The sequence below is a fragment of the Anopheles coluzzii genome, chromosome 2 (assembly GCF_943734685.1).
Source record: "Anopheles coluzzii chromosome 2, AcolN3, whole genome shotgun sequence".
Classification (NCBI taxonomy): Eukaryota; Metazoa; Arthropoda; class Insecta; order Diptera; family Culicidae; genus Anopheles; species Anopheles coluzzii.
This window is the reverse complement of record NC_064670.1, coordinates 34,673,826-34,700,863: the sequence shown is the minus strand read 5'-3', so window position 1 is coordinate 34,700,863 and position 27,038 is coordinate 34,673,826. Positions and strand designations below refer to the sequence as shown.

The following is a 27,038-nucleotide window of genomic DNA, read 5'->3' as shown; positions in this document are numbered from 1 at the left end:
AAAGATGACGTTTGGCAGTTTTCGCAAAACGAATGCTGTTGCGAACCCGTTGCGTCTACGTACGTCTGTTTAATTGAGTGTCCGGTTGCTCCGAACGGCCGGCGTGGTGTATAGTTGCGTCCAAATCCTTTTGAGCGAAACCCAAAAAGCGGAGCACCTTGTACTGTAGGGCGCGCGTACCAGTCCCCGCGAGCTTCAGTGCCTTTGCTCCAGTGGTGCAGCCGTATCAGCTGGGTGCGCAGTGACAGGAAATGTGTCGTTTTGAGCGTAACGGACGGTGCTTCATTCATTCTGTCTGTTCATTCTATGATAATTCAATCCGTGTCCTTTCGCACCGCGAGGAGCATGTGCATTTGAAAGCATAACGTAACAGCCAACCACAGATGGGGTATCGTGTTGAGTAAATGACCGGACCAGGAATATAAGGGAACGGTGTGACGAATTGAGCGCGAGCAAACCCAGCGAACGCGTTTGCCTTTCTTTTGTTTAATGATGTATTTTATGAATGATTGCATTTAGCCCAGGAAAGTCATAATTTTGGTTTTGGTACACATTACACACATTTAATTTCAAATTGTGTTTTTCAAGGAATGTTATTCAAATTAAGATCTATTGAACGTGATATAAAGATATAAAGATTTCAAAGAAGATCCAAAATACATCATTACATTTTCAACACAAAATCATTTTTCTCATTTTCTAAACTGCAATTTAAGCAATTAAACTAGCAATAGTGCACTTTAATCAATAGATAATGTCACTTCAGTTCTTCTATCATTATTATTTGTTATTCGAATGAGTTTCAAGCTCCCTTTTCCATGAGAATCTTACAAACAGTTCACGATTGATTCGTCTAGCCAAAAGAAAAAAAGAAAAACATCGCACAACTTTTTGTTTTAATGACTTTTTCCATATATTTTATTGCCCCTCATCACATCACGATTTCACTGGCCCTCGGTGGTGGACTCTGTGATTGTTGTTATTATAATATTCCCACTCCTTGCCCGTCGGCCGATTGTAAACACATTTTGACCGCTACAAACGAAAGGATTTAAATAAGAGCAAAAGTCAACGTCAACATATCCTCTCGACCTCTCGTGGCGGAGCGTGCGGAAAGAAAGAAAGCACCAGTATACACCACAGCAGTCCGAGGCCGAGATATCGAGCTGGCAGCGTACAAATAAGCATCGAAAAATCATAAATAATCATCGAAATTCCACAGTCGTGCAAAAAGGTAGCGATCGCACAGCAGGATGTCCGGTGCCTGGCCGCGCGTTCGAATGGGAAAGGTGTACCGAACGCCAAAAAACTTTTACGACCCACCAGCTCCATTAGCGACGGGGACGCGGATCATCTGGATGATGATTTAACACATTTCGAACGTCCGTAAGGATTTCGCTTTTTTTTTTGTTGGTAAGGTTGGTTTTGTTATTGGTAGGTTCAAAAGGTGAACAGACACATGATATGTTATATGCAGTGAAGGAAAAATTGAGAAGTAAACGATAAGGTTAAGTCGTAGAGCTCTCTCTATTATGCAGCAAATAATATTCTTTTCTGTGACATTTTGCGACAAGTTTGCAATACGTATGGATGTATTTTTTGTAGCCCATTATAGCTATATTTCGATGTTACGACATCGGTTAATTACAGTAAATGATTTACAGTGATATTATTTACTTATTTTTTCTTACCTTTTGTTTGCACGGTATCCAATCAAAATGTTTTTCCCCCGCTGGTTTGTTTTAGTAGTACACGTTCTCTTCGTACAATATTTTCCTCACTTATTTTTCACTGTTCTGTATCTATGCAAAATTTTAACTTTCGACTGGTTCACACACATGCTTTTGAGCCACTTGTCGATCATTGTGTTTTTGACTAGAACCTAAAATAAACATTTCGTAAAACACAACTTTAATATGAATTTCAATCGCAAAATCATAATGCCGTAGATGTTGAAAAATCCCCAAAAACTTCACCAAAATCACCAAAAACTGTATCAATAGTGTACAATTATAATTCAGCTTAAAGGTTTATTGTAAAGCGATCAACGGTCGATTCGCGAATGTGAAGTAAACCACAATGATAACATCCAGATTATATGACACTCTCTTGTATACAGCGAAGTGATTGAGGAAGTCATGCAGAAAGTCATCTAACAGCTGCAATCTGTAAAGCGGAAAGAAACATAACATTAGTTAAACAGGGATCAACAGAATCAAATGGAGATTAGGTATAGACAAATGAAATCTACTTAAACAATGGAACAGATTGTAATAGAATAGGTTAAAATGGAGCAATTCTGAATATGTTTATGCAATACTTAGAACTTTTTAATCTACCAGAAAATAGAAAACTCTCACTGGATTAAAAAATAACAATCAGCTTAACCTATTATCGTTCAATTCCGTTACATTTATTCAAGGGGGTGGTGTGCCTTACCCTGGAACGATGACCCCGTTATGGCGCTGCAACCTTTTGGGTGATGCACACCCGGGAGGGAGCAGGCATAAACAAACGAGATCACAACGAGAAGAATGCAACCGTACCGTTGTATGTAGTGGGATCATCCATGGTTTTGTTGTTTTGTTTTGTGTTCTTTTTTTTGTTCTTGCCCGTTCACCAGTTCACCCATATTTGCGGTAGTTCTTTTATTTTCTGTGCACCCTTGCTTCAACTTCCCGTAGCACAGCCGTGCCTCCCATTACTAGGGGATGGTTTTTTCTCTTTAATCTACCACCCCACAGGTCTGATAATCCTCCCCAGAGGCCAGATAGAGATGGATCGACACACAGATAGAAAACGAGAGAGGGAGAGAGAGAGAAAATGCACATTAACTGCAACCCAATGCTACCGAGGCAGACCGCGTCAGTGGAACGTGACATTTCGGAATTATGCTTGCAACGCGCTAGCGTGCACTTTTGATTTCCCGTTCTACATTTTGCGGAGATAGAAGTCGCAGGAACGCGGCGAGTAAAGGAAATGGTGCTACAATGCAAGTAGGCAAAGGGAATGTGTCAAAGAAAGGCATGAAAGGTAGTGCAGTAATACGATAAAGCGGGTAATTCTTTACACATACTAAGAATATGATCAACCAACACTGGCGACTCCTCAACCGCAGCGAGCCAAACTCACTGAATGGGATAACAGCTCCCCCCAAAAGACAATTGGAGAGCGATCTAACGGAGCAATCCTGGAGCTGAAATGGTTCGATAAACGATGGTACAGAAGTGTATGCCATTGCAGTGTTATTTTTCAATGTCTCCCTTCATTCTGCTTTCATGTTTCCTGTCGCAGCTCATGTTTGCTCTAATGCTAAGGTGAAGTCATCGATGTATCATGTCATATTTTTATGCTTCTGTGAGTCCATATTTAGCTCGGGCTGTGCGTGGAATCACTATGCTAATGTGGATCGTCTGAGCTGAGCAGTGGGATGATGCGAAACTGGAGAAGCGTGGCTTCTGTTTGGATAGTATCGCATGTAACCGTATGTTGACAAGCATGGAATTCTGGCTATAAATAGGGAACGCTCTGTTTATGAATCTTTAAAACTGAATGAAACGCAACCGGTGCATGGGTGAAAGCATGTTCCGTATTTATTAATGCCAGAAAGTGCTGCATTGCAGACATTGCTATCGTGTTGCAATTGGCTTTACAAGTTCATGTTTGGTGAACTAATTTTGACATGTAAGAGGTAGAAAATCATGTTCTTTTAATACATTCATCAATTAGTTAGGACGGGGAAGCGCAAATGGAAGAACCGTTCTTTGTGTGTACGTAATGCGTCAACGCTTCTTCAAGGCCATTTGAGTATTATGCCTCATATGGGAAAAGCTGGATTGCCTGTTCTGCCCCTGAAACAGCTGTTTTATGTAATCTACTTAATTTATTTTATTTTGTTACATCTATAATTAAGCTCCAAAATCCCAAAATAATAAAAAAAATGCAATATATCTTATATATTCATACAGGAAACTAATTTGTTTCAGTTTGTTCATGATGTTTGTATCTTCTACACATTACACTCATACAGATGAGCTTTTGAGGCTTATAATCTGATGACTTTCCAACACAATTTGATACCTGATTTTTTTTTAAATTGAATTTTTCATCCTTCAAACAGTTTTCCTAACCTCTAGACATGATATTGTGCTCTAAGCTACAGTGCAAGAAATTCAATAAAAAAGTATCATCAAATTTCATCGACATTTAAATTTCCTAAGCAATCGAATGACAATACCAAATACAAAAACCTTGCATGAAAGTGGAAAGTGCCTGTATCTACATTTCACGGAATTCTCTCATCCCAAATTTCCTCGCTCAAGGAACGCGTGCGCGCGCCCAACATAAATCATGATCGAGCTAATCGTGCCCAAAATGGACCGCTGCGGTCTCACTTTACCACCATTTTCCGCCCCGACCAACGAGCGTGTTTTACTGGCAATTAATGGGAGCTTGATTTATGGGTAGGGTGTGGTACCGATCGCATGTCCCCACCGGCACTGGGCCACCGTGTCACCACAACCTTACTGATTGGTGTGGCAAACCAACCATAAAGAGAGGAGCGAAGAAAAAGAAACGAAATTGTAAAACAACAGACGACACATACAACCAGAGGAAAGAAACAAACTATGTCACTTGACATTTAACTGCAGCGACAAATTCCGCTCGTCGGCCGCCAAATGGACGCGGTGCGTCTCCCGCGGGTGCAATGGGATGCAAATTACACGTCCTTCCCTCCTGTTCCTCCATCGAAATGAGGGGAAACGGACCCGTTCCCGGAACAACTAAACAGTCAGCGTACTGTCCGTGGGGTGTGATGGTTTAGTTTTGACTCCAGCGCGACTGGGTGAATATTAATGTGTGATCATTGTCGGCGAAGCGAAAGTGCGGAGACGATCGGAACGTCTCGATCGATTTGGGTGGACGGGGAGGTAAGTTTGATTTATTCCGCCAACCCACCGCCTCTGTGACCATGAATGTCATACAAATTAGTTACCCAAAAAACAAACCTCGTAGGGCAAGGTGCGAGGCGGGTCAAAGCCAACGAGCAGGGAAAGAAAACACAATTGTTTTGTTTGCTCCACCACCGTGTGTCGTTGACACTGCTACGCGGCCCGCTTTGGAACAGAAGTGAGCAGTGAGGTTTGTCTCGATGTTAAAATAAAACCCCGACATGTCATCTTAGTGTGCCATGTGCCGTAAAAGCAGGAAGCCCAAAATGCGAACCCCCCGCGTCCATACACCGATCGAGTGTGTCGATGTGAAATTGAGCACTCTCGATAATGCGTACACTGACTGTCACGGGCACACGGGGACGCCTTCACGGCCACGGACCAATATTGTACGGGTGGAGCAGAGAGTTCCCATTTTCATCGTTGCCTGCCAGCTTTGTGACGTATATTTGCTTAAAACCCCGTCACACGCCGTCATCGCTTTCGGGGACAGAGACGCGATCGGCGATCGAAACGAAAGTGTTTAGTTTGTTTGCTTCAGGGTTTGGGAGCACAAAAATGTTTGTAACGGAACGGATGTTGAACAAAAATGAAAATTAGAAACGACGAAATAAAACAACTAGTGACTTCACATTCAAACACACGCGGCCGATTGTTCGGTGGTAATGAAATGGAACAGTGTTTGCAGTGTCTGGTGCTGTGAATGCCAACCATGGAAGTGTGATCGAACGGTGCCAGTAACGTGCCAGTAAGTGGGCCGACCAATTTATATTTTAATGAAGATAATTAGATAGTTTTTGGAGCTACATTCATCTGTTAAAGCAGATTTAATCTTAACCGTTCTTGAAGAGGTTCTCAGACGTGAAATGTTGTGCGTGTCTGCGATCGCAGTTATGACGTTGTTTGTTGATTCAGCTGGAAAAGTTAGTATGAAGAGCTAGCAGAATTTTAGATGGCAAATTATTACTACGAGAGTTATTTCATGTAGCTTATTCGGGTTAGAATACTTTTTTGACCGCAGTGAACGACAAAAACTTTGTTATTTTTACCCTTTGGACTAGATGAACAAATGTTGTTTAAAAATATCCTCGAAATTTCATTCAATTCCTCACAAATATTTCTTTACTATATTAACGAACTATGGAAACATATGTTGAAGACTTTATACACGTTATACGTTTATTCCTAGTATCCGTGAATGAAACTATTGATGTCTTGTTTTACGACATGTTTTTATCAAACTTTAAGTTTGATTAACTTGAGGATGGCGCAATATCCATCAGCTCATACATGGCGAAATTATACCACGATTACATACCGATCGTAACTTCATTGCTCACAGTTGAAACATCTCCCATTTCATTACATTTATAGCCAATCTTTTCAGCCACTATACGGCTTTCCTACGCAGCGTTACCATCCCACCCACCAAGACACTGCTTATTGAAAGCAATTTTTATTAAAACAACCTCGCCGGAACGACCTAAGAAAAGGTGGGTTTTACGCTGATTGTAAGCACGTGTCGTGCAACGGCGGCAGAGAGGCGGCAAAGCCACGCCACGATCGATGTTAACTACCGGCGGGTCATAGGGGAATAAATATGCAAATGCAGTGAAGATCGCTGCACCGTGCGGTTACATCGCGCTCACATCATGCGCAGTGTGCACGATCATCATCACAGTGACCTGCAAGGGACGGTTGCGATTAGAAAAAAAAACTGGGCGGCAAGTAGCACAAATTGAGTCCAATCGTAGGTGTGATGATGAAGGGAGGGATAAAACATAAAAACAATAGGATCGTTGCGTAAGACTCCTCCCACCACCCCATTGCCACCCTTTGTACAGCATCCGCCATGGTAGCGATTCCTTGGGCGGCGACAACAGGGTAGCAGCAAGTTATGGTTATGGTCAAATCTGTTTTCAAAAAATCCAAACTACAATAAATTTGTTCTCCTACCCTCGGTCCGGCCAGTTCCAGACTGAGAGATCATCCGGTTGTGTTTGGCATGCATTCAATTGGGATACGTGTTTGTGTGCATGTGTTGTTTGTAAGGGAAAATCAACATTGACGGTTTGCCAGTTAGGATGATAAATTGTAAATTGCACCAATTGCTTCACTGGACGGGGGAGCGTAACCGAGAGCGTCCCCCCCGAATGTTGAGTCGGAGAGAAAGAGCAAGTGGCTGGAGGCGAGCGATCTGATCGGTGGTGGATTGCCGGAGCTGCAGGCGCCTGCCTTTTGCAAGATCAGCAGCCACAGCACAGCAACACAATCCACTACCCGGCAACCGTGCTGCGGCGCAACGCTTCGTTGAGCGCTAATCGATCCGTGACGGGATTCAAATTTGTAACGATTTTGTGGCTGCGTGTGCTTTGCTTCCTTCCTTTCGCTGCCTGGCGTCTTGTGCTGGGCGTGGGGAGTGCCAGCGGAACAGAGCCATTTCTGCCAATTGACTGGCCGACCAGTCTTAGGCGCTACGTTCGTACGAAGAAGAAGACGACAAGCGCCGCAAGTATGCGGAGATTGCGTGTTACAAATCGTTGTATGAGTTTGATCATAATCCCGAGGCGTTACGAGTCAGAATGTCCACCGCCTGTCGCTTGGTTTCGGCGCACTAACAACTGCACACAGTGGCCGCAGTAACTGCGCGAAGAACTCATGCATCGCCCAAGACGAGTTGTGAGGATTAAGTTCTCCGACAGCCGGTCAAACCCTCCCGGGGGCCACGGGGTGTCGTTAAGTGATGTAGGCGTTTCCATAAACCCTTCGGTTTTATGACACTCCACACAATGCCCTCGCCCTGTCACGTGACGTTCCGGTGTTCTGTGTCTCTGAGAAAAGGGAATGCAAACAATGTTGCCCATCCAGACGGTGCAAATTTGTGTAACGAAGTGCTTCTTGTGTTGCTAGCGATGAATTGGTTGGTGGTAATAATTCCAATTCTTCATGAGTGTCACAAAGCCACACGCCAAAGCAATCACAAATTGTTTGTGCGATATTTCGTGTATCTTATAGGATTTACCAGTGTTCCAAGGAGTACCGAAAATGCGTCACCTTCAAACACAATCTCAGTGCGATCGCGTTCCTTTGAGCTCTTTAATTTCAAGAGTTCCTTACCTTTCCTCAATGTTGCTCTTTCATCAGCAAGTTCCCTTGGGAATCGAAAAACATATCCAATGCCCTTAATTCATCCCGGAAGAGCCAGTGGACCACCCTGAAATGGCTGAAGAAGCACACTGGATGACGACATCCGTTTGGTGTGAACGTGAGATCGTAGATTTGCGTTTCAGTTCCGAGATATTCCCATTGGAGCATCTTTACTATCTACTGGTGGTCCATTTTGTAGTGCTCACGAGCTCCATCCGAGAATTGAAATGTTTCCGCAATCCTAAATAACACTTTGGAGCATCGTGTAGTTGGCGTATTCGGCTTATGAGGTTTTTTTACGCTGTAAACACGCACGAAGCATTCAAGGGAATATATTTAACATCTTTATGCTATGTAAGTGCATAAGCATGTTTAGAAACAAAGCAACAAAGCACCATCAGTAGAATAAATATGCAGCCAAGTGCGATATAGCAAGCACACAGAAAAATTCTCCTCCCCATATATGTGTCATTTGCTTTCGTTTCGTTTTGCCGTTTTGCTCGAAACAAAAGATGATTGGTTTTTCAGCTTCACCCATCCAACAAATTGAATTCTAAACCGGGGAACCCGCCGGACTACCACCGTTGTGAGTGTCAACCCCCGTTCCGCTGCTGTAGCTCTAGCCGTCACGGACCAAGCCCTTGCCCTGTCGGTGACAGTCCACCGGCTTGTCACAGCCGTAAGATATGCAGAGAGGGCACACAACCGCGCTTATACGATGCTCGATGGTGGAATCAAATTTCTGCACAATAACAATTGGCCCATAAAATATAAGCGTCTTGCAAGAAGGCGCCTCCAAAGTGCAGCCCGCTTACATCATCCTTCCACCACTGTATACACGGTAACCTACCCTTCTTGTGTTGTCTTGTGGCTCGCAGTACAAAGCTTTTCGTACTTCGGTGTGCGCTTCATGGTAAATACAAGAATTTGACATTTCCAGATTTGGTCGGCATGCGCAATAGGGCACGGAACGATGAGTTGTTCTTCCATGCTGCCCGACGGTACCGTTTATATGGTGCTGTCATTTTTCCTCCCAGCCCCAGCAGCATGTGCAGGGAAGGGGTAAAGATGCATCTGTCGTGCGAAGACAGCGTGAAAAAAGCGTACGCTTTTTTCTACTTATTGACGATGCACTATTTGTAAAACGGCACTCGTGAACATGAGTCCATCAGCAATTATCGATCGGTACCGTAATGGGAATTGCCGGTGGAGGTTCACTTTACGCGAGTGTCTCACATGCACATTTTGATTAGTTTACCGCATGCTCACTACTCCCAGTCATCAGCAAGGCGTTGGCTCCTACTGGTAGTACACAGCACTATGGTCACATGGCACAATTCTACACAATGCACTGAGTTTGGCAATGCCATCAAACGTTTCCAACGCACATGTACTCAATCACTCTACTCCAATTGCTCCCCGAAACACGGCGCAATGACTCGACACAATTTGCATCTTCCCAAATTTGACACTTTAACCTCTTCCGACCTGTGAAAAGAAGACGGACGAGATGCAGGCACGCTGACACAACGATTCACACTCCCGGCGCGACGCGTTGAGTTCGAACACGCGACTCTCGCGATAACTCTCTGTTAGCCGTGGGTTGTCCCCGCGTGTACCGATTTGTAGCAACCGGAACGGAACTTCCCACCGGAGTCCGCATCCAACGCCCGGTTTGACAGTTCCTGCGTGCGTGCGTGTGGGTCCCGCGGGAAAGACAGCTTCTGATGATGCTGGCGGCACACGCTACAACATGCAACAAGCCGATCGAAAGAACGCAAGAGAATGAGAGGATGCTGCGCGTTTGCCGTTGGCGAGTCTGACGTCTGATTATTTTTGGAGCGATAGTGCAAAACGAGAGAGCTGAGGCTGAGTGAGATTCTGGGGACACACCGGACAGAACAAGAGAGCCGAAACTTTGTACGGCAGAGCTGTGAGTAACGATCTAGAACACCCTTCAGGCCCCCTCTGTTCGATTCTTCCGAAAAAAGAGGTTCGCATGGGGACGGATGATGTGTTGTACGTGTATGCTTCAAATGCATTCGTTGTAGATGTTCTCGGTGGTTTCCTGCGGCCTGCGAGAACCGGCTTGGAAGTGCGTCTGGTCGCGCCAGCGCATCATCACCACCACCACCCACACGACACACTGGCGAGACAGTGGAAAAACAAAAAATAATAATATTGCCATTGATGTGAGCAACTGCTGGGAAGATTTGTTTTCAGCGTGTTCTGTACAAAATGATGTTCTATGCACTGATCGCTACAGGGTTGTAGATCGACTGCAAGAAGCAACAGGACGTTAGAAGGCGTTTAGGAAACTACTTTACAGATGGTGTGGACTGTTTTAATATTAGTATATTGTGACATTACTCATTCAGCTGAATTAATGGCATCCGCAAGTAGACTAGTTTAAACGCATTTAAATCTATGCTTTACATTCGCTCTAACAGTCCCCCATCGCTAGCTGAACGCGTAAATCATATTTTACGATGTTTTTCTTGAATTAAAATTCAGAGAATGTCAACCATTCTACTGGTGCGTGCGATGTTTAGATCGCCCAAAAATCATTCCTCCGTTGCAGTTAATGAACCGATACATTTCAATTCCAACGACACTGGCCATTCCGTTCCGGGTTGTATATTTCCCTCACAGTAAATCAAAAAAATATTAAAACCCCCCTACTCAAAACATCAATGCTGCGTAAAAGAGCAGAGAAAAAAACGACATCTTCGAAACATACGCACCACCGGCAGCAACAAAACCGATGAGCGATTTATTACGAACGCTACATTGCGCTTTGTTGATCTTCGGGTCACACAGGCGGACAGGTGCCGGGATTGTGTCACTTGTTCGAATATTTTCCACCGATCGGGAAAACGATGACTCCGCAAATGAGAAACACATGGATGCTAAATGCTGGAGAAGAGTCTGTCGATGGGCGGAGGGGAGCTGTTCCCGCAGTTTCTTAATGGGAAAAATGGAAATTGTTCTGTTGAGATACTCTAATAGGTCCCGGGGCGGAAAACCCATTATGAATTAGCGTCTTGTTGTTTTTTGGTTCATTTTTGGGTCTGGTTTTTTTTTCTTCTTCTATCATCGTGTTTAGTTTTTTAGTCTCTTCTGCTTCACGTCAACCCTAGCTGCGGTGCAGCAGTTTATGACTGTGTAGCATCCGCGGCGACACTTTTCACTCAAGTGGAAGCAAGTTCGTTCGACAGCAAGCTGTGTAAGCCCGGCACCGAAGTAGTGCAGTGCACGCTCACTGTGTAGTAAACTGAAATAAATGGCTAAATTTAGCTTAGCCGACTGGCAATGGCAGTCGATTTGAGCTGGCCCATCTGCCAGGCCTTTCAACTCGGGGGGAAAAGATGGAAATTCCTACCAAGCGGCGCAGTACATCTAAAAACCGAACCAAACGCAGCGGCACCGCTGTTTGCTAATCGATTCCACGTTCCGATCGGTGAAAACAAATGTTCATTCATCGATGTGCCGAGTGCGTTGTCCTCTGATTGATCCCGGGAGCCGTTGGGGGAGTCCATTCATCGTGCGTTGGAATCTGAAGAGCTCGGGGATTTATAATGCTCACTGGTTAGTTTGGTTGTGGCGTAGCCGATGACAACACTAGCTCATGCTTGAAGGCGGTTGTGCTGCCGGAACGATCGATAGCGAACGGATCGATGCCACAAGCACACCTGCGCCTCACCGCGATCGATTTATGGACACTCTCCCAGACACTGGTTTCCGGTTTAGGTTCGTTCGTATATTAAGGGATTGGTAGTGTTCGGCGGTGGTCCACACACCGTTTTCGATAGTTTCCGATCGAACTTTCTCAGTGAAGGTGGTGAAAGCATGCTCTCTCGAACGAGCGAATGCAACATTGACCTCCGAAATTCTGGCATTGACTGACGCTTTACGCTGATGCACGCCGAAGTGAACGTCACAGCACTGTCGAAATCGTGACAGACGAAAACGGAATGGCTTAGTTAAAAAAAGGCTGGAAATGACGGTCGGAGAGATGATTTTGGAAAAACAAGTGCAATTCCAACGAACAAATTTGACATACAATGTGATACTATTTTGTTACTTAGATGATATAATAACTGTTCACTATTATATCTTAACCCTTTCTTTTAATTTCAATGAAACGAACGAAAGGAAAACTTCAAATGATCGAGCCACAAATGTTAAAAATTTGTCAAATTAGATGATTAACACCCCCAACACTCACCAGCACACAGCACGGCCTCGAGCACTGTCGGAAGAGCTTGTCAACGCGAATCGCACCGCCGTGTGCGAATGATGGCAATATTCTCCTTCCTTTTGTTCTGAAAAGTGACACCAAACTAAAGCCAACCCAACGTTCCCTCATCCCCTGTACGCGACCAGTCCATTTCGTTCTCTCTTCCCTTGTGCAGAACGTTTCTCCTCTTTCATTAACATTCCCCATTTTGGTACGCAATAAAGATGCGCTGTCGGCGATATTAAAACCAGCAAAGAAAGAACCCGGCTGCTTTCCCTGCTGGCCCTATCCGTCGTCTGCTATCTCACATCGAAAAACACATCATAAAAGAACCCGTCCCGGGCGATGGCACATCCTTATCCCTTACGCTGAGCGTCTGAGCAGCGTTTTTGTTTTGTTTTCTCATCATTTTCAATTTTCCCTTTTCATTCAGGACTCGAGCACACTACATTCCGGCAGACACGCGTGACCATTTTTGGAAGCGTGGCGCTCTGCTGTCGATGCAAGAATGATGATGCCCATCGGTGTGTGTATGCCTGTGTGTGCACATGCACCGCAATTGCTCTTGCAACTCGGAGAAGCAAAACAAAGCAGAAAAGAATCCACGCCACGCTCGGAGCAATTGTCTGCTCCGGTGAAGCGTAAAAACCGGCGGCTCTATGTCAATTATCCTTACCGCCAGACCAGGGTGTATGGCTAGCGTTGATGGTTGCTACTGCTGCTGCTGCTGCTGCTGCGGAAAACGAACGCTCTCGCTAGCACGTGCTGCAGTTCGCTTTCTTGATTGTGCACCGTTCATAAGGCTCGCGGGCACGTGACACAGCGCTGGAGTGTAAGAACACCAGAATCCAGCATCCGTTTCGCACATTTCGAAATGACATAGAAAAGGAGAAAAAAAAAGAAAAGGCTGTGTTTGCTGGGTCACAATTACGCATCAACAATAGGGAAAAAATTCCCCTGTTTTTTTTCGATCGCACCTTGGCAAAACATTCTTCTCTTGCTTGCTTCATTATGATTACAGCTCGTTCATTCACTCGAAAAGATGGAGCATTAATCAAACATGACTTCAGGGGGAGGAAAATATCCCTTTACCGCCCCACATGCTGCAGCAGTCAAACCTTATCACAGCACACAGTGGTGGACTTTATTCACGTTAATGTTCACAACGAAGCTTCCCCGGCGTGTGGCTGGGAAACTATTTTTATTCTTTCTGAAGTCATTGGCCTTGCGGCTGGTGGAAAATCTCACCTCATTCAGGAGGTAGCGAACACAAACTGGTGTGCAGAAACGGTCCCGAAATGGTCGAGTGCGAAGGAGAGGCGATGATTTGTCCTCTTTAACACATATTTTATCCTTTTCGTCATTCTTTTTCGAATCTCTCGCCATATTCCAACTACACAGCTAGGGGTGAATGACATCTGGGTTTGATATGCGTACTCTTGTTATTTCGTTGTTGCGTCAGTACCGTCACGAACAGGGGGAATGAGCCTCGATGACTGGTGACAATAGTGTAGAAATAAAAAGAATTAATAGTAAATGCGTAAAATTATGATTGACACCCGTCGTGTTTCCTCTTTATTTTTTTAAACGATTTTGGGCACTATCAATAAAACCCCATTCGTACATGAATAAATGTTATGCCAATCAGTGTAACCTCCTTGCTGCCCGATTGCCTCGCTCTAAATTGATCCGTCCAAAACAGACCGTCATCTACTGCATGTTTATTGCCTTCCTATTTAATTTATTGCCCTCTGTACATCTTTTGACACCCTTCCGTGTGGTGACCTTACCGAGCACTATGTCGGCTAAAAGTTTTTCAATTTATGACACATAAAATGCTCTCCTATAATCCAGTCTTCCCGTTCAAAAGACCCCGCATCGGCTTCTTTTTGGAGTATTGTAATCCAATTTGTTGTAATGTCGCCGGCGACGAGTTCAACGATCATTGCCCCTAAAAGGATTCAAACCCCAGGGTCTCAGCTTGCATGCACATGGGCTAAGCCTACGGAAACAGCTGTTCAGCGCACAGTGTGTGGCACGTGCCTGTCGAGACTTATAAAAGGTACCGCGGTTGTCTCTTTCTCGCTGGGACCCTTTCGGAAGGGTTTGCCCCTTTTCGTGTACGAGGTATGCAAAAACAAAACAACAGCCAAAAGAAACGGGGGAACACGTTTCGGGCACGACTTTTCTAACGGCCCGCGCGAGAGCAGTGCCCGAGAAAGAAGATCAAAAGTAAAACCAAAACGCTAAACAAACATGAAGCAATTAAAAGCGGAAATATTGAAGGGTTTTTAGAGATGGTGCTGTTTGTTTACCTTAGAGCGATGGTTGGTTTACAGTGTATCTTTAGTTTTTCGCATTGCCATCAGCATGAAAGCGGTCTCGAAAAGCAGAGAAAGGAAAAAAATAACCATTTTTGGATAAAGTAAACACGTAATCTCTCGTTGGTAACGTTTTTTGGCACACTATGGTTAACTTTCCATCGCGGTAGATTCTCGCTACATGGTATTATGGTAGCAACATAAGGGAAAGCGGAGAAGAATCCTGAAAGAACAGAGAGCAAAAACAAACACAGCATCGAGCTAGTTCCATCGGTTCCCTTGTGGTTGATGCAATCGATTGTAATTGAATGTACATGAAAAGGCAGAAGCATACATGTATCTACCACCATTCTACCAAATAATGCAAACAAATACGACCCACTTTAACCTACGAGCACCATGAAAACGTGGAAAGTGTGGATGAATCATACCATTCGTTTTTTTGGAAAGTTTATTTTTTGTATACTTTAATAGATGCAAAATGCACTTTCGGTATAAATATTGCGAGTCATGTTGGAAGAGAGAAATAATAAACAATATTTTCCACCGCTCTCGCTTGCAGTAGTTTACTCCCAGTCAGGCACGCAACAGCAATTGCTTACCAGAGGGCATTTCATCGAATGTAAATATGCATTCAAAGTGGAAGATACGAACCCTTCTGCATTATAACAAAGCCCACCCACTGCGAGGTAAAACGTAAAACGCGTAAACGCGGTAAAAGGACTGCTTACAGTGTGAAGGGGTTTTAATTTTAAATACTCTTGTCACAAGGGATGGCTAAGGGATTTAGGGATATACAGCAATCATTATGCATACTAAACGGACTCGAAATGAGTCAAGCAAACCTTTCTGTTTTGCAGCAAAAACAAAAAACAACTCCCCATTTTGGCGCTTAATCGCCCGCACGACGCATAAATCACCCGTTCCGACGGCGCGTTACGCCTGCGAGGTATGCAATCTGCACGCCGCACGCCTATTTCAAACTGAGCGGGCAACGGCGCCGCATTTTGCCAGCTCATTTTTTGGGGCTGAGAGGAAAAGTGTTTGCGATTACCAAAGGATAGAATTTTGACCGTCATTCTGTTTAGCACGAACCTCGGGCGGGTGGATTCAACTTAAAACAATAGCACTCTCTTTTCAAACGCAGAACGAACAAAAAAGCAGCAAGTGTTGCTGCTGGTGAGTAGTTGAAAATGTTTAGAAATTCCGCTTAAACATTTTGTTGAAATTAAGAATCGCTGTTGAGTCAGCGGTGTTTACATTACTGGCCGAGACGACGTGACGCACGGGAAGCTGTATCCATGCGAGCAGTTCAGAGCTCCAGATTTAGATTGCTACTGAATGCTTCGTTGGGTGCGTTGGGTGCGATTTCAGACCGAGCCCCGTAGGGGGAACCGTGAATTGAGTCGCATCTTCCTTTTTATTTTTCACTGCAAAATATAACATTTGAATAACTTTAACCTATTTACTTTGTTGCAGTATGGCATCGCGCCCAATACGGTAGCAATCAAACACGGCTCTTATAGTTTATAGAAGGGTGATCGTAAAAATGGCACATTTTACAACCACACCATGTGGGGGGAATGTACCAAACGCACGCGTTTGAAGACAAACAGCCAAACAAACCCGAACAGCAATACAAAAAATCCAATTCCGCACGCTTTGTTCGCGAAACAAAAGTGAACCTTCAATGCGGAAAACGATACGGCATTGCTACCGATCAATCAATCGTTATTATTTCATTACCCCACCACCTCTCACAAGCACGCGGGAAAGACCTGGCCGGCAGGCCGCGATGCACCGCAGTTTGAACTCTTCCCTTCCAACAGCAATAAAAAAGCAGAATATGCCAGAGTGGCAGACGGCCACGGAACGGAAGCAGCCAGTTGTGCCACGCGGCTGGCTTCCACATGCCCCCGGATCGATAAAGAAGAAAAGAACGTACGCGCAATTTCGCAAATTATTGGTACGAAAATTGGCAAAACTTTCGCGCGTTGAAGTGTGCGCGCGGGGGGTCGGATCGGGTTGGGGTTCTGGGCGCGCTTCGGCCGATCATCGCACACAAATAGGGGCGGGTAGGTGATCGTAAAAGATCACTTTCTCCCCGGGTCGGTGGAGAGTGTGCAAGGAGAAAATAATATCAGCAAGCAAACAGAAATACACTTACACACACACGCACACACACCTGTGAGAGTGATCATCATCATCATCGCCAATAATCATGATCAGCGAACATATGTTAGAGGGTCGTTATGCACATAGAGTGTATGTGTTCGAGAGAGAGAGAGATAAAAAGAAAGAAGCCTCATCACAGGCCCGGCTTCCAAAGCAATGGCAGGTGAGTAGTACTTGTTGTTGTACGCCGATCTATTATCAACACTGAGGCTGAAAACAGAAAGGATTGTGTTGCTTTTTTTTGCCACTCTCCACATTGTAAAGTCTTTCTCTCTTTTGCGCACTACTATGTTGTTTGATTGTGCCTCTCCTTGTCCGCGTCATCCCTTAAACACCGTCCAAAGAAATGCTAGTACATTACACTACTTTTGACCATGTGTGTGTGTGTGTAGGGGTTTTCTTCTCTCTATTTTCTTCATTTCTCATTCATTGAACTAGCAACAGCATAAGCTTCATTGGCCGTTAGACGCGCCAAGAGTGGCCGCACCGGAGCCCTTCCCGTTAAATTAGCTGAGGCTCCCCGGGCGCACCACCAAATCATACTACTGGCCTCAATTGCAAGACACTAGACTATCTCATCAAGGTCGACAATACCCCGCCTCGCTCGGAGAGTGGCTCCGGCTCCGGAGAGGGAAGGAATGCGGAGGCCTTTACAAAGCACGGCGTGGCATCACACCCACCGGACGGCCGCGCGCATACGCGTCATAAAATTGAAACCGTCAAATTTCACCGCGCACAGCATACACAAACACACACACGCATCACGGGTAAACAATCCGTATCAAATTTTGTTCAACTCACCTGCCCACTGGCTTTGCTTGCCGGCTTCCTCTTTCCAGTGTGCTCCCGCGCTGCCCGGGGTTGTAAATGGACGCGTGCCTCCAACACGGCGAAGTTGGGCTGCGTTTGGAACCGTCTCTTTTGGTAAGAAAAAAAAAACGCTTCGGATGACGCCGCGGATGAAGCTGATATCCGATATGGGCACACACACACACTCACTATGCTAGATTAGAAGAACAAGCGATCGGACAGTGGGTAACACTGGTGATTGGATCGCCACAAATGCACAGAACGTTACAGCCCACACCGCACGGTGGTCACACTCTGCATTGGGCAGGCTTTACGGCAATATGGCACACACTTTAACACACACACACAATCGGCGCTTTGCGTAACAGACTAAATATGGTAAATTTTTGCGGAAGATCATGGCGCTCATCTCTCCCAGCTCACTGAACACCAGCACTCTACACGGGCACACAAATCGCGCACGTTCCGGCACGCAGCCTCTCCACTGGCGGCTCCACTCCCACGGTGCATTCTGTGCCGCGGATAATCAATTAGGCTTATTTTAGCATCTTCCACTTTGGCACACTTTACTACACACTTTGCCCGGTTTCGAGAAGCGGCTACATACTTTCGCTGCTCTTTGCTACGTGGCTACGTACGTACTGGAGCAAGGGCGAAGCCCGGCGAGAATCTTTACTGAAGATCACGTTACGCACTTACACGGAATGCTGTATTGCTGCAGCAATTGGGTTAAGAAGGCGCCAGCTAACCAATCACTTCGAAGTGTGAGAGATCTGACTGCTGTGCTCGCAGACGCACCGAGACGGATTCCTTTGCCTCCGATCCTGATCTTAATCGACGCTTCCCGGTATGTACCTCGCAGACACACTCGGTCGCGGCAGGCTGTGAACGAGAGTGTGAAAATAAAGCAAAGAAAGTATTAATATTAACTGCAGGCCCTCCTCCCCCCTCGTCATACAAGGTCACCCCGGAAGGCATCAGTCACGTCGGATCTGTTTGGCCGGAATGATGGCGCTTCTGGAAACCGAACTATATGTATGCACACCCATGGACAGGACGGAAACTGTGGAATTGGCGAGCCGAGGCATAAATGGTTGGCTGGGGACACCGCTTCACGAGTACCGTGGCACCGAACCGCGCACTTTCAATTGCCGTCAATTGACTGATGAAACTATCACGAGTGCGATGTTCTCGGGACGGGTGGCAGAGATTGGTTTAACAAACGGTAGAGATCTCCAATCACGGGAATAGAACGGGAGCAGTAGTCACGGTACGTAGATTGTGGCCACGAGTGCGTCACGAGTCACGAAAGCCGACTGCCGACTTGTGGCAGCTACATCCCGAGAGCATGCTTGCTATCGCCCGGTCAACACGTTTTTTCGTGCCATTGCTGGGTGTTTTTTTTTATTCTTCTCCACGAACACTCGGTCCAGAAGGTAGCACATCGTGATACGTGGGCCTAGAGCATCGTGTGGGGGACATCATTCTGTACCGTCGTCCAGGGAATGAACGATAGGACGAGCCAGCCGAGCCCGCGTGGAACATGTGGGCTGGTCCAGTTATGTGTGTGTGTGTACTCGCAGGTCCGGTTCTTCTCCGGTTCAGCCCCGTTTCCCTGGACCGATCGGCTGGACTGGAAAAGCGTCTTTCGTGCGGCACCACTAGGTAGGCATGGAGCGCGAGAACTGGCGCTCCTTTAAATGGCGTCTGGCGGGATGCGTGTCTGACCGGAAAGCGTCTGGGGGACGCTCCTACGCATCATCGGACGCGGCATACTCTCGGGTGACTTGCGCCGGAACGATTAGCATAAGAATGGTATCGTGTTCATCAAGCCGCGTCTTTACGTTACGTTTCTGGCTGCACTTTTTGTTTACGTGCGGACATTGGGTTTGGAGGTCCCTATTGGATTCGGTCTGGACCTTGGTTGCCGGTTGGTTTGTGGAAATGAAATGCAAAACCGTGCACTCTCTGTTGTGCCAGACAAATGAAATGTGCCATAAAACTAAGGTCATAAATTCGAATGGCAAACGGTTTGAAATGCAGCAAAAGGAGGAAATGCATTGGACGGATGGGGTTTTTTAAGGGCTTTGAGAGTTGCAAACGATACAAACGCTTTCATTTGCTTTGGTCAGTACCATTATCACGATTCGTTGTAGTAAACGTGAGATCACTACTAATGGGTAATTTGGCATTGGACACATCTCTTATAAGAGCCATTAACACGTAGAATTAATTGCATAAAGAATTACATTTCATCCACCGAATGTGTACATTCGCTGGGAATGATAGTTCGTCCAAGGTGGATTGCTTTTGCCGGGTCCCGGTACCGGTAGGACGGGACGAACGTGGCGAAATGTTTATACTAAAACTACCTTTCCCCGCGACGTTATTCCGTCTGCTGACAGATGTTGAATGCGGAATAAACGAAGTTCTAGAGCGATCGCTGTCGAATGTTTTGTGGATGATCAGTGGGAGGACGTAGTTGCAAGATACAGTAAGGATACAACGTGTGAAAACAATTATCGATCAACAGATACAGAACCGATCAACCGATACAAGTTTTTGCTGTTTGAATTTTTGCTTTTAAGGATGTTTGAATTAGGAATACTTAATTACAGGCGGTCCCCGAGATACACGGTACCTCTTATACGCGGATTCGGAGATACGCGGTTTTCTAAATTTGACAGTTCTTTCAGCAAATTGTACTGATTTGACACATCAATTGTAAATTGCCAAATAATTTCCGTTTCCATCCAATGTTAAAAACTATTTCAAAAGGTTTAAAAATATTATATTCAGTCAGAATCATATCAAATAATTTATAAAGTGACTAAAATCGCCCCCTACTGCCAAAATTACACAAAAATTAGTATTATTTTAGCTGAAAACCACGAGATTCGACTTACGCGGAAATTCGAGATACGCGGTATATTGCGGCCATTTTCGGTCCCCAATAACCGTGTATCTCGGGGACCGCCTGTACTTTTAAAAATAACCAACCATATTTTACAAAAATTGCTTTTTTCTCCAAAAACTTCTCAAACCAAAAGATTGGGTGCTCTCTGGGTATATCTGCGAGATCTGCATGAATCTTATATCAATATACTTATAAGCACACCCTAATAAATATTTATATCGCCAATTTCTTCTTGATAATTATATCATTAAAAGACGTTTCCGTCTATTACAAGCTACCTATCGAAACACAAACCATTCTAAAGCGCTCTTTCACATTGATCCCCTATATCCCAACGCAACGTGTGGTAGATATTGGACTGTCGGTCGCTGTTTCGCGCTCCGGACTAATTGAGATGGATTGTGGGCGCTTCAGCTGTGACCGGATCGTGCCACAGCATATATCTCTCTCGCCCATCCGTAGCATACAGGCAGGCCACACGTCGTCGTGAAGCAATCGAGGAACGATTTCGGAAAGGTAAATAAATAAATAAACCGAAACGTACGTCCCTCCGGGGATAGAAAGATATGAAGGGGGGAAAGAAACAGAAGAAAACAAAAAGCAGCTCCCTAGAATGCAAGCGAGTACGCGACGAAGGGAGAGAGAGTATCAAAACACGAACGTATTAAGAATTTCACGTTTCTCAACCCGTGTCCGGTACCGGAATCGACCACCTGGGATTTCTGGGCAGAGATGGTAACGGAACGGTTCTGTTCTCGTTTCACGTCTCGTGCCCCCTCATGCAACTGTACAAATACGCTCCGATCGATCGATCGTCCGAAACGGTTGACCACGGTGTTATGTGGTGGGGTTTGCCGTGGGGCATTAAATATTGCGAAACTAATGCACCGCGAAGTTTGAACAAATTATGCTCTGCTCGTATCGATCAGTGGCGTTAAATGGTACCCTGGCGTTTTTGGGGAACACCGCAAAGGAGGGTAGACACTGAAAGGGAGGACGTCCGAGGATATTTTCATCCCTTTACTATCGGCTCGCTCTAAGACGGTGTGTTTGTGTGTCCACGTTACTGCAACGAGGAGTAATTAATACACCCTGATTCGCCATTCGGGGTGGATGTTTTTCCCTTGATATTTGCCATAAATTACAATGTGCCGGCCGGCATGGGTTGCGTTGCGTAGCGAAGGGAATGTTTATCGCTGCACACTTTAAGGGATTGCAGCAGAATGTGAACCCATGGCGCGCAGTGTCACCGTTGGAGGATGAGAAAATTAGAAATAAAATACCGACAGATGAATAAATTAGAGCGTATTGCAGATACTCCACTCGGAAGTCATCCTACCGGGCTCTGAACAAATTACAAATTCTAGTACATTGTAAACTAGAGCCTGCTCTTCATCTTCGTGGGAGGTTTGTGTCCGATTTATACACCCGATGATATCATTAGGCTGGGTGGTCATTATCACACACGCCCTGCATGGGTGTGACGGACATGATGCTCTAAATCAAGTGTTCAAGCAGACAATAAAACATCCTCAAGAAACCCTAGTGATTTATTCCTTACAAAACGTATGACCCCGCCTATAACACAGGGCCTATAAATCGTATATGAGGTATGTTCGTGATTCATGCCCTAGAAATTACAACTCCCACAATACCATAAACCCTTTTGTCTTTTGATTACTTAAACTCTCAACCCGAAATCACCGATAGCGCACACCAAACCACACCGAAAAACGTATGTCGCCGTGGGCTTACAGATTAAGTTCAGCATTGATTTTATAGCCCGAAATCCGGACCACACGGAGGAATTAGCAATGTCCTTATTGGAGCGGTGACAATAAGAAAGTGATGTGGCTTGTAAAGAATCGTATTAGCTCGTGTTGTGTTAATAGGTGCGCCACCCTCTCATCCATTCGGGTGTGCGTGATGGCAACAAATATGGTACAGCCCATCCAATTCCAACACCCGCATTCATATATTGGCCATCATTCTAGCACGTTCTAAGAGGCATTCCGAACAGTTCGCTGTGACCATTTCGCTCCTGCAATCCTGACCCTTCTAATGTTGAACCTAATCCCGCTGGTCTGGCTTCAAATTTCACACAAAACAGTGCTTATGCCTGTGTGTGTGTGTGCGTTCATGCGCCGGTCTCTGACCATCTGGTGGAACGGCTCGATAATCAGCTTAACGCTACGCACGCGGTGTAGCTCGCCCTTCGAGCCTGCCGGCGAGTGTGACATTTTCGTTTCCAATCAATGTTTCCTATTTCGTTTCGATGACTAGCCCCGGAACTGCCGGGAAGTTCCCAATAGAACTGAGAACGCTTCCGCGATGTACTTGGCCACAGTTGAGTGGTATTGCATTGAATATGGGGGAGGTTGGTTTGTTTTTTTTTTCGTTCTTCTTCTGCTGAGCTTCAAGTATCGCTTGTCGCCCAAGCGTTCTCGGGTTTGGATGCATTTGCTAAACTGTGCATGTAGCATATGACAGCGAAGGAGGAGTGGCGGCGTTCTGGTATCGCATGCGTACTACGCATGCATCTCGTACGGATGGTTCGGCAAAGAAACGTACCAGAAAGGAAGATAGCCATAGTTCCGCTAAGGTAAACGGCCGTTTCCCGACTGCTATGGCGAGCTGGGTGTGTGCAACCTTCGCTGCTGCTGCTCATATGCTGCTCAACCGTGTTCAATTTTTCCCCTTGGAGAAGATTTATAACGCTCACACTATGCTCACCTTCTCGTTATGGGTGTTTGGTTCTCGATAGTGGATGGAGTTGGTTCAATTTTCAATACACATTTTCTCCTCTGTTCACATCGTCACTAACTAACTAGAATATTTTAATCATTTCATACACATTACAAAGGAATCACTGGCTAATTTATAACACTCAACTCCGGATAGAGAACACATGCAAAACGAAGTACAATTTCTTCAACCAATGAACAAACATCTGTTCAACTTTAAAATGATTTATTCCATTCGATATAATACCATTCTGTGTATGGTAAAATCACATTCAGGAAATTCTCTTACCACTAACCTATAGTTGCACATTGCAGAAAAAGAAAGAACGAAACCATATGCACAACTACCGGCAAACTATGCCACAAACTGTATCGATTGCCGCGATTGTAGGATTTTCGGCACCCGACAAAATGCCGACTCGCGTCCGCGTCGCGCGAGGTCCGAGGAAAATCTAGTCTTTTTCCCTCATTCGCAGCCGGTTGCATGCGCCTTGGATGCGTAGAAATCGTGTATTCTCTCCCAGTGTGCTGTGTGTGTGTTTTCTCACTCTCTTTTCTCCCTTTCAGCAAGTGAGATTATTGCGGTGAGGCTCAGCTGTATCGCCCATCTGTGCACTCGCGCTGTGAGGGGTTGGCTGTGATGCAGAACGAACATTGAGTGTGTTACAGTTTGGTTTTTATTTCATTGGAAAATGTAATTGATAAACTTTATAGCTTCAGAAACAAACGAACCATAGACAAACAAAAGATTTAGAATGGTTCTAAATTATTTAATTATTTCCCTAAACTTACCTCAGAAACGTGCCTAGCAAACCCTGCATCCTATCGCTTTGGTGCGTGCAGTGAGGCTCTCAGCAAAAACGTGCTCTATCCGTGGCCATTCTCTGAACTACATGTGCGTGCGTTGCATTGCATCCGCTCGGCAACTTGGAAAATTGGAAACGTGCTCTTTTCAAAGCCCTACACACTCTCCTGCCTTGTTTTTTGTTTGTGTATGTCGAGATCAACCAAGAGTAGCAAAGGAAGCAGCAAAAGCGTCAAAGAGAAGGGACCAACGAAAAGGATAACGCACCGCATGTGTGGAGGGTTAACGTTAGACAAGGGCAACAAAAATTAGGGAACGTGTCCTCATGCCCAAAAACCATTATAGGGGTGAATTTGGGAAGTGCCGCCGCCACCGACGTCGCCGTGCTGTGGTGCTGCTGCTGCTGCTACAGGACACTGAAGGTGTTCGGGTGGAAAACGGTCGCTTGCTTGGTCTGTTTTGGTAACGGTTCTAGCGCGACGCGGGGTTAAATGGGTAGCCGTGGTGTGGTGCATTACCGAAAAGGGGGAAAGTTAACCGGTCAGCTGTTCTATTGCTTTGGTGGAGGTGAATGCCTAGAGGGGTTTATGGAAATTATTGGAGCGTAGAGGACACTATTATTCTGATGTAATGAGATACAATGTGCAGTTATGTTCGATCCACACAATGGTAATCGTTCAGCCAAAAGGTCAGCTGTTTGTGGACATAGCAAAGTATGTTCATAATATGCCCTGACAATTGGCACCAACACGGTTGTAAACAAAGCAAATGGAATTTCTTTTTTTTTTTTAGACCGCTCTTCGACCAAAACAAACCCCCGAAAAGTCATACTAATTCTAATCTATCACACCACGCACACCAATACAAGCACTAAATTTCGCTTTCTCTCTTCCATCGCTTGATTTCATTTCAGGAGCAGGAGTATCGGGTACGGTGAGTAGAGCTATCGAAGGATAACACTCAAGGTACGTTCCGCTCCGTAAATCCGTGGCTTATACAGCGACATGCGCACTAACCGCCATCGGGCATTACAAAGGCACTGTCATCTGTGGAACTGGAAGCTGTCAAAAATGTTGTGTCCACGCTATGCAGGAATGCTACAGGGAATTCGGGGTGAGAAGTAACCTATTTGGTAGGTTACCACGCCCCACTGATGGTCAAACACAGGACCCCGGAGGGATAGTCGATCCAAGCATACCCAAACTGAGTGTTGAAAACAGCTGTATTTTGCTATACTTCACCCATGAAGAAGTCTCTATAAATGTTTTTAGTTTATTTTTCTTCTTCGTTTGCTTAATTGTTGGGTGGGTCCCAAACGTTATCGTGTGGCGTGCAAACTTTTGCCAACCACAAATTGCGTCTCCCATAGGCCAGCTAGACAGCCTTGACAATGATGAAGTCATGGTTGCTCGCCAAAAGCCCTTACAAAAAAGAAAGAAAAAAAGGGAGAAACAACATTCACACACCTCTTCTCATATCGATCGCTTTCCGTCTGGAACTAATGAGTACAAGGTGGGCTTTTTTTGGGTTTTCGTTGGAGGTTGGAGAGGGCATCCGGCCTCTTCAGTCAGCATTAGCTTATCATTGTTGGGGCCCGTGTTTGCTTTGCTTGTTTGCGGGACGGAAGTCGAAGCTTGTCATGAAGGATGGGCCACAAAGCTGGCGATAAAGTGGAGTCTGTATGCGGAGTGGCCACTTGAACTATAATACAGCAAGCATGCAGGGAGTGCAATCCAGGAGAAAACTCCCGTCCCGTTGGGTACTTCAGAATACAGGATGAATGTTTACTTTTGTATCCTTTGGGATAAATCCTTTATCACTTTGCCGTACTAACCTTGCAGCTTTGCAAACGATTCCACAATATCCACAACACATACACAACAGAATAGTAGAATATATTACATACAACAATTGTCACAATGCCTTTGCTATCTCAAGGCATCTTTTCACACCTTTGCACACGCACACGGCGATTTACATCACAACAGACAGAAACAACGCACACACAACACGGGGAAAGCTCGTGCCCCCGATCCTGACGGTAAGCGCGAGAGAACTGTCAGGCCTTTCGGAAAGTTCAGGAGAATGGTGAGCCGTTGGCCGACTTTGGTGTTCTGTTCTCACAATGCCGAAACACTTTGCACCATGAGCGCCAGACTGGCTGGGCAAGCAATCTCCCGGCAGGGATTGAGATTCGCTCTTCGGCTCCGTCTGCCAACCGGGAGACCACACACCGTATTATCAGCTTATGTGAGTGTGTGTGTCTGTGTCTGCGTATATGTGCATAGGGCGGTACGCTTATCGCCGGCAGGCAATACCGTTTGAATGACAATCGCCCTGATAAGAGCTGCAGGCCTTCAGATAGTGGCGTACGGACGGACAGGACGAGACAATCCCGGGGCATGGATGGATGACGTTACCCACCCAATTGCTCCGTATGGCCATTCCGGATGATAGTGACGTTAGAGGAAATCGAATGCGGAGTCGGCTTTGTTTGTCGGTTTCTTCGCATCATCTCAAAATTCGTATGTATGAGCATGGTACGTTAAGAGGCAAATGGTGTAATCTTTGATTGTGTTTAGCGGAACGGGATGTGCCCTTGAAGTAGCTGCAATTTGTAAGGTTTGTTTTTGCTTCTATTAAAAACCGAGCTGATTGGAGTGTACAACCATGTAAGGCGAAATGACACAAACGGGCACATTGTGTATAGTGTTCTTTGCAATAAATGTAAATACATTCGCAAGGGCAATATTTCATAGACGTTTACTTATAAATTTCTTATCAAAATTGTTTAATAATATTTATAAAATCAAACCGTTAAGTTGTATTTGTTAGTTATATTAATTTGTTTTTAAATTCGGTATTTTGATCCACTCTTGAGGCATAATCAACAAGAACACGGATTAGCATAATATTGATCATGGGTT

At 45.3% G+C, this 27,038-nt stretch overlaps 1 long non-coding RNA gene across 1 annotated transcript; it reads right to left on the bottom strand.

Annotated features, from left to right (window-relative positions):
- Positions 1-1,888: 1,888 nt before the first annotated feature.
- LOC125906743 (uncharacterized) lies at positions 1,889-26,764 on the bottom strand. The gene is made up of 3 exons (XR_007452093.1): positions 25,946-26,764; positions 17,637-18,527; positions 1,889-2,166 (listed from the first exon to the last, which is right to left on the bottom strand). It is a non-coding gene; the product is annotated as an uncharacterized LOC125906743 (long non-coding RNA).
- Between the last annotated feature and the right edge of the window lie 274 nt (positions 26,765-27,038).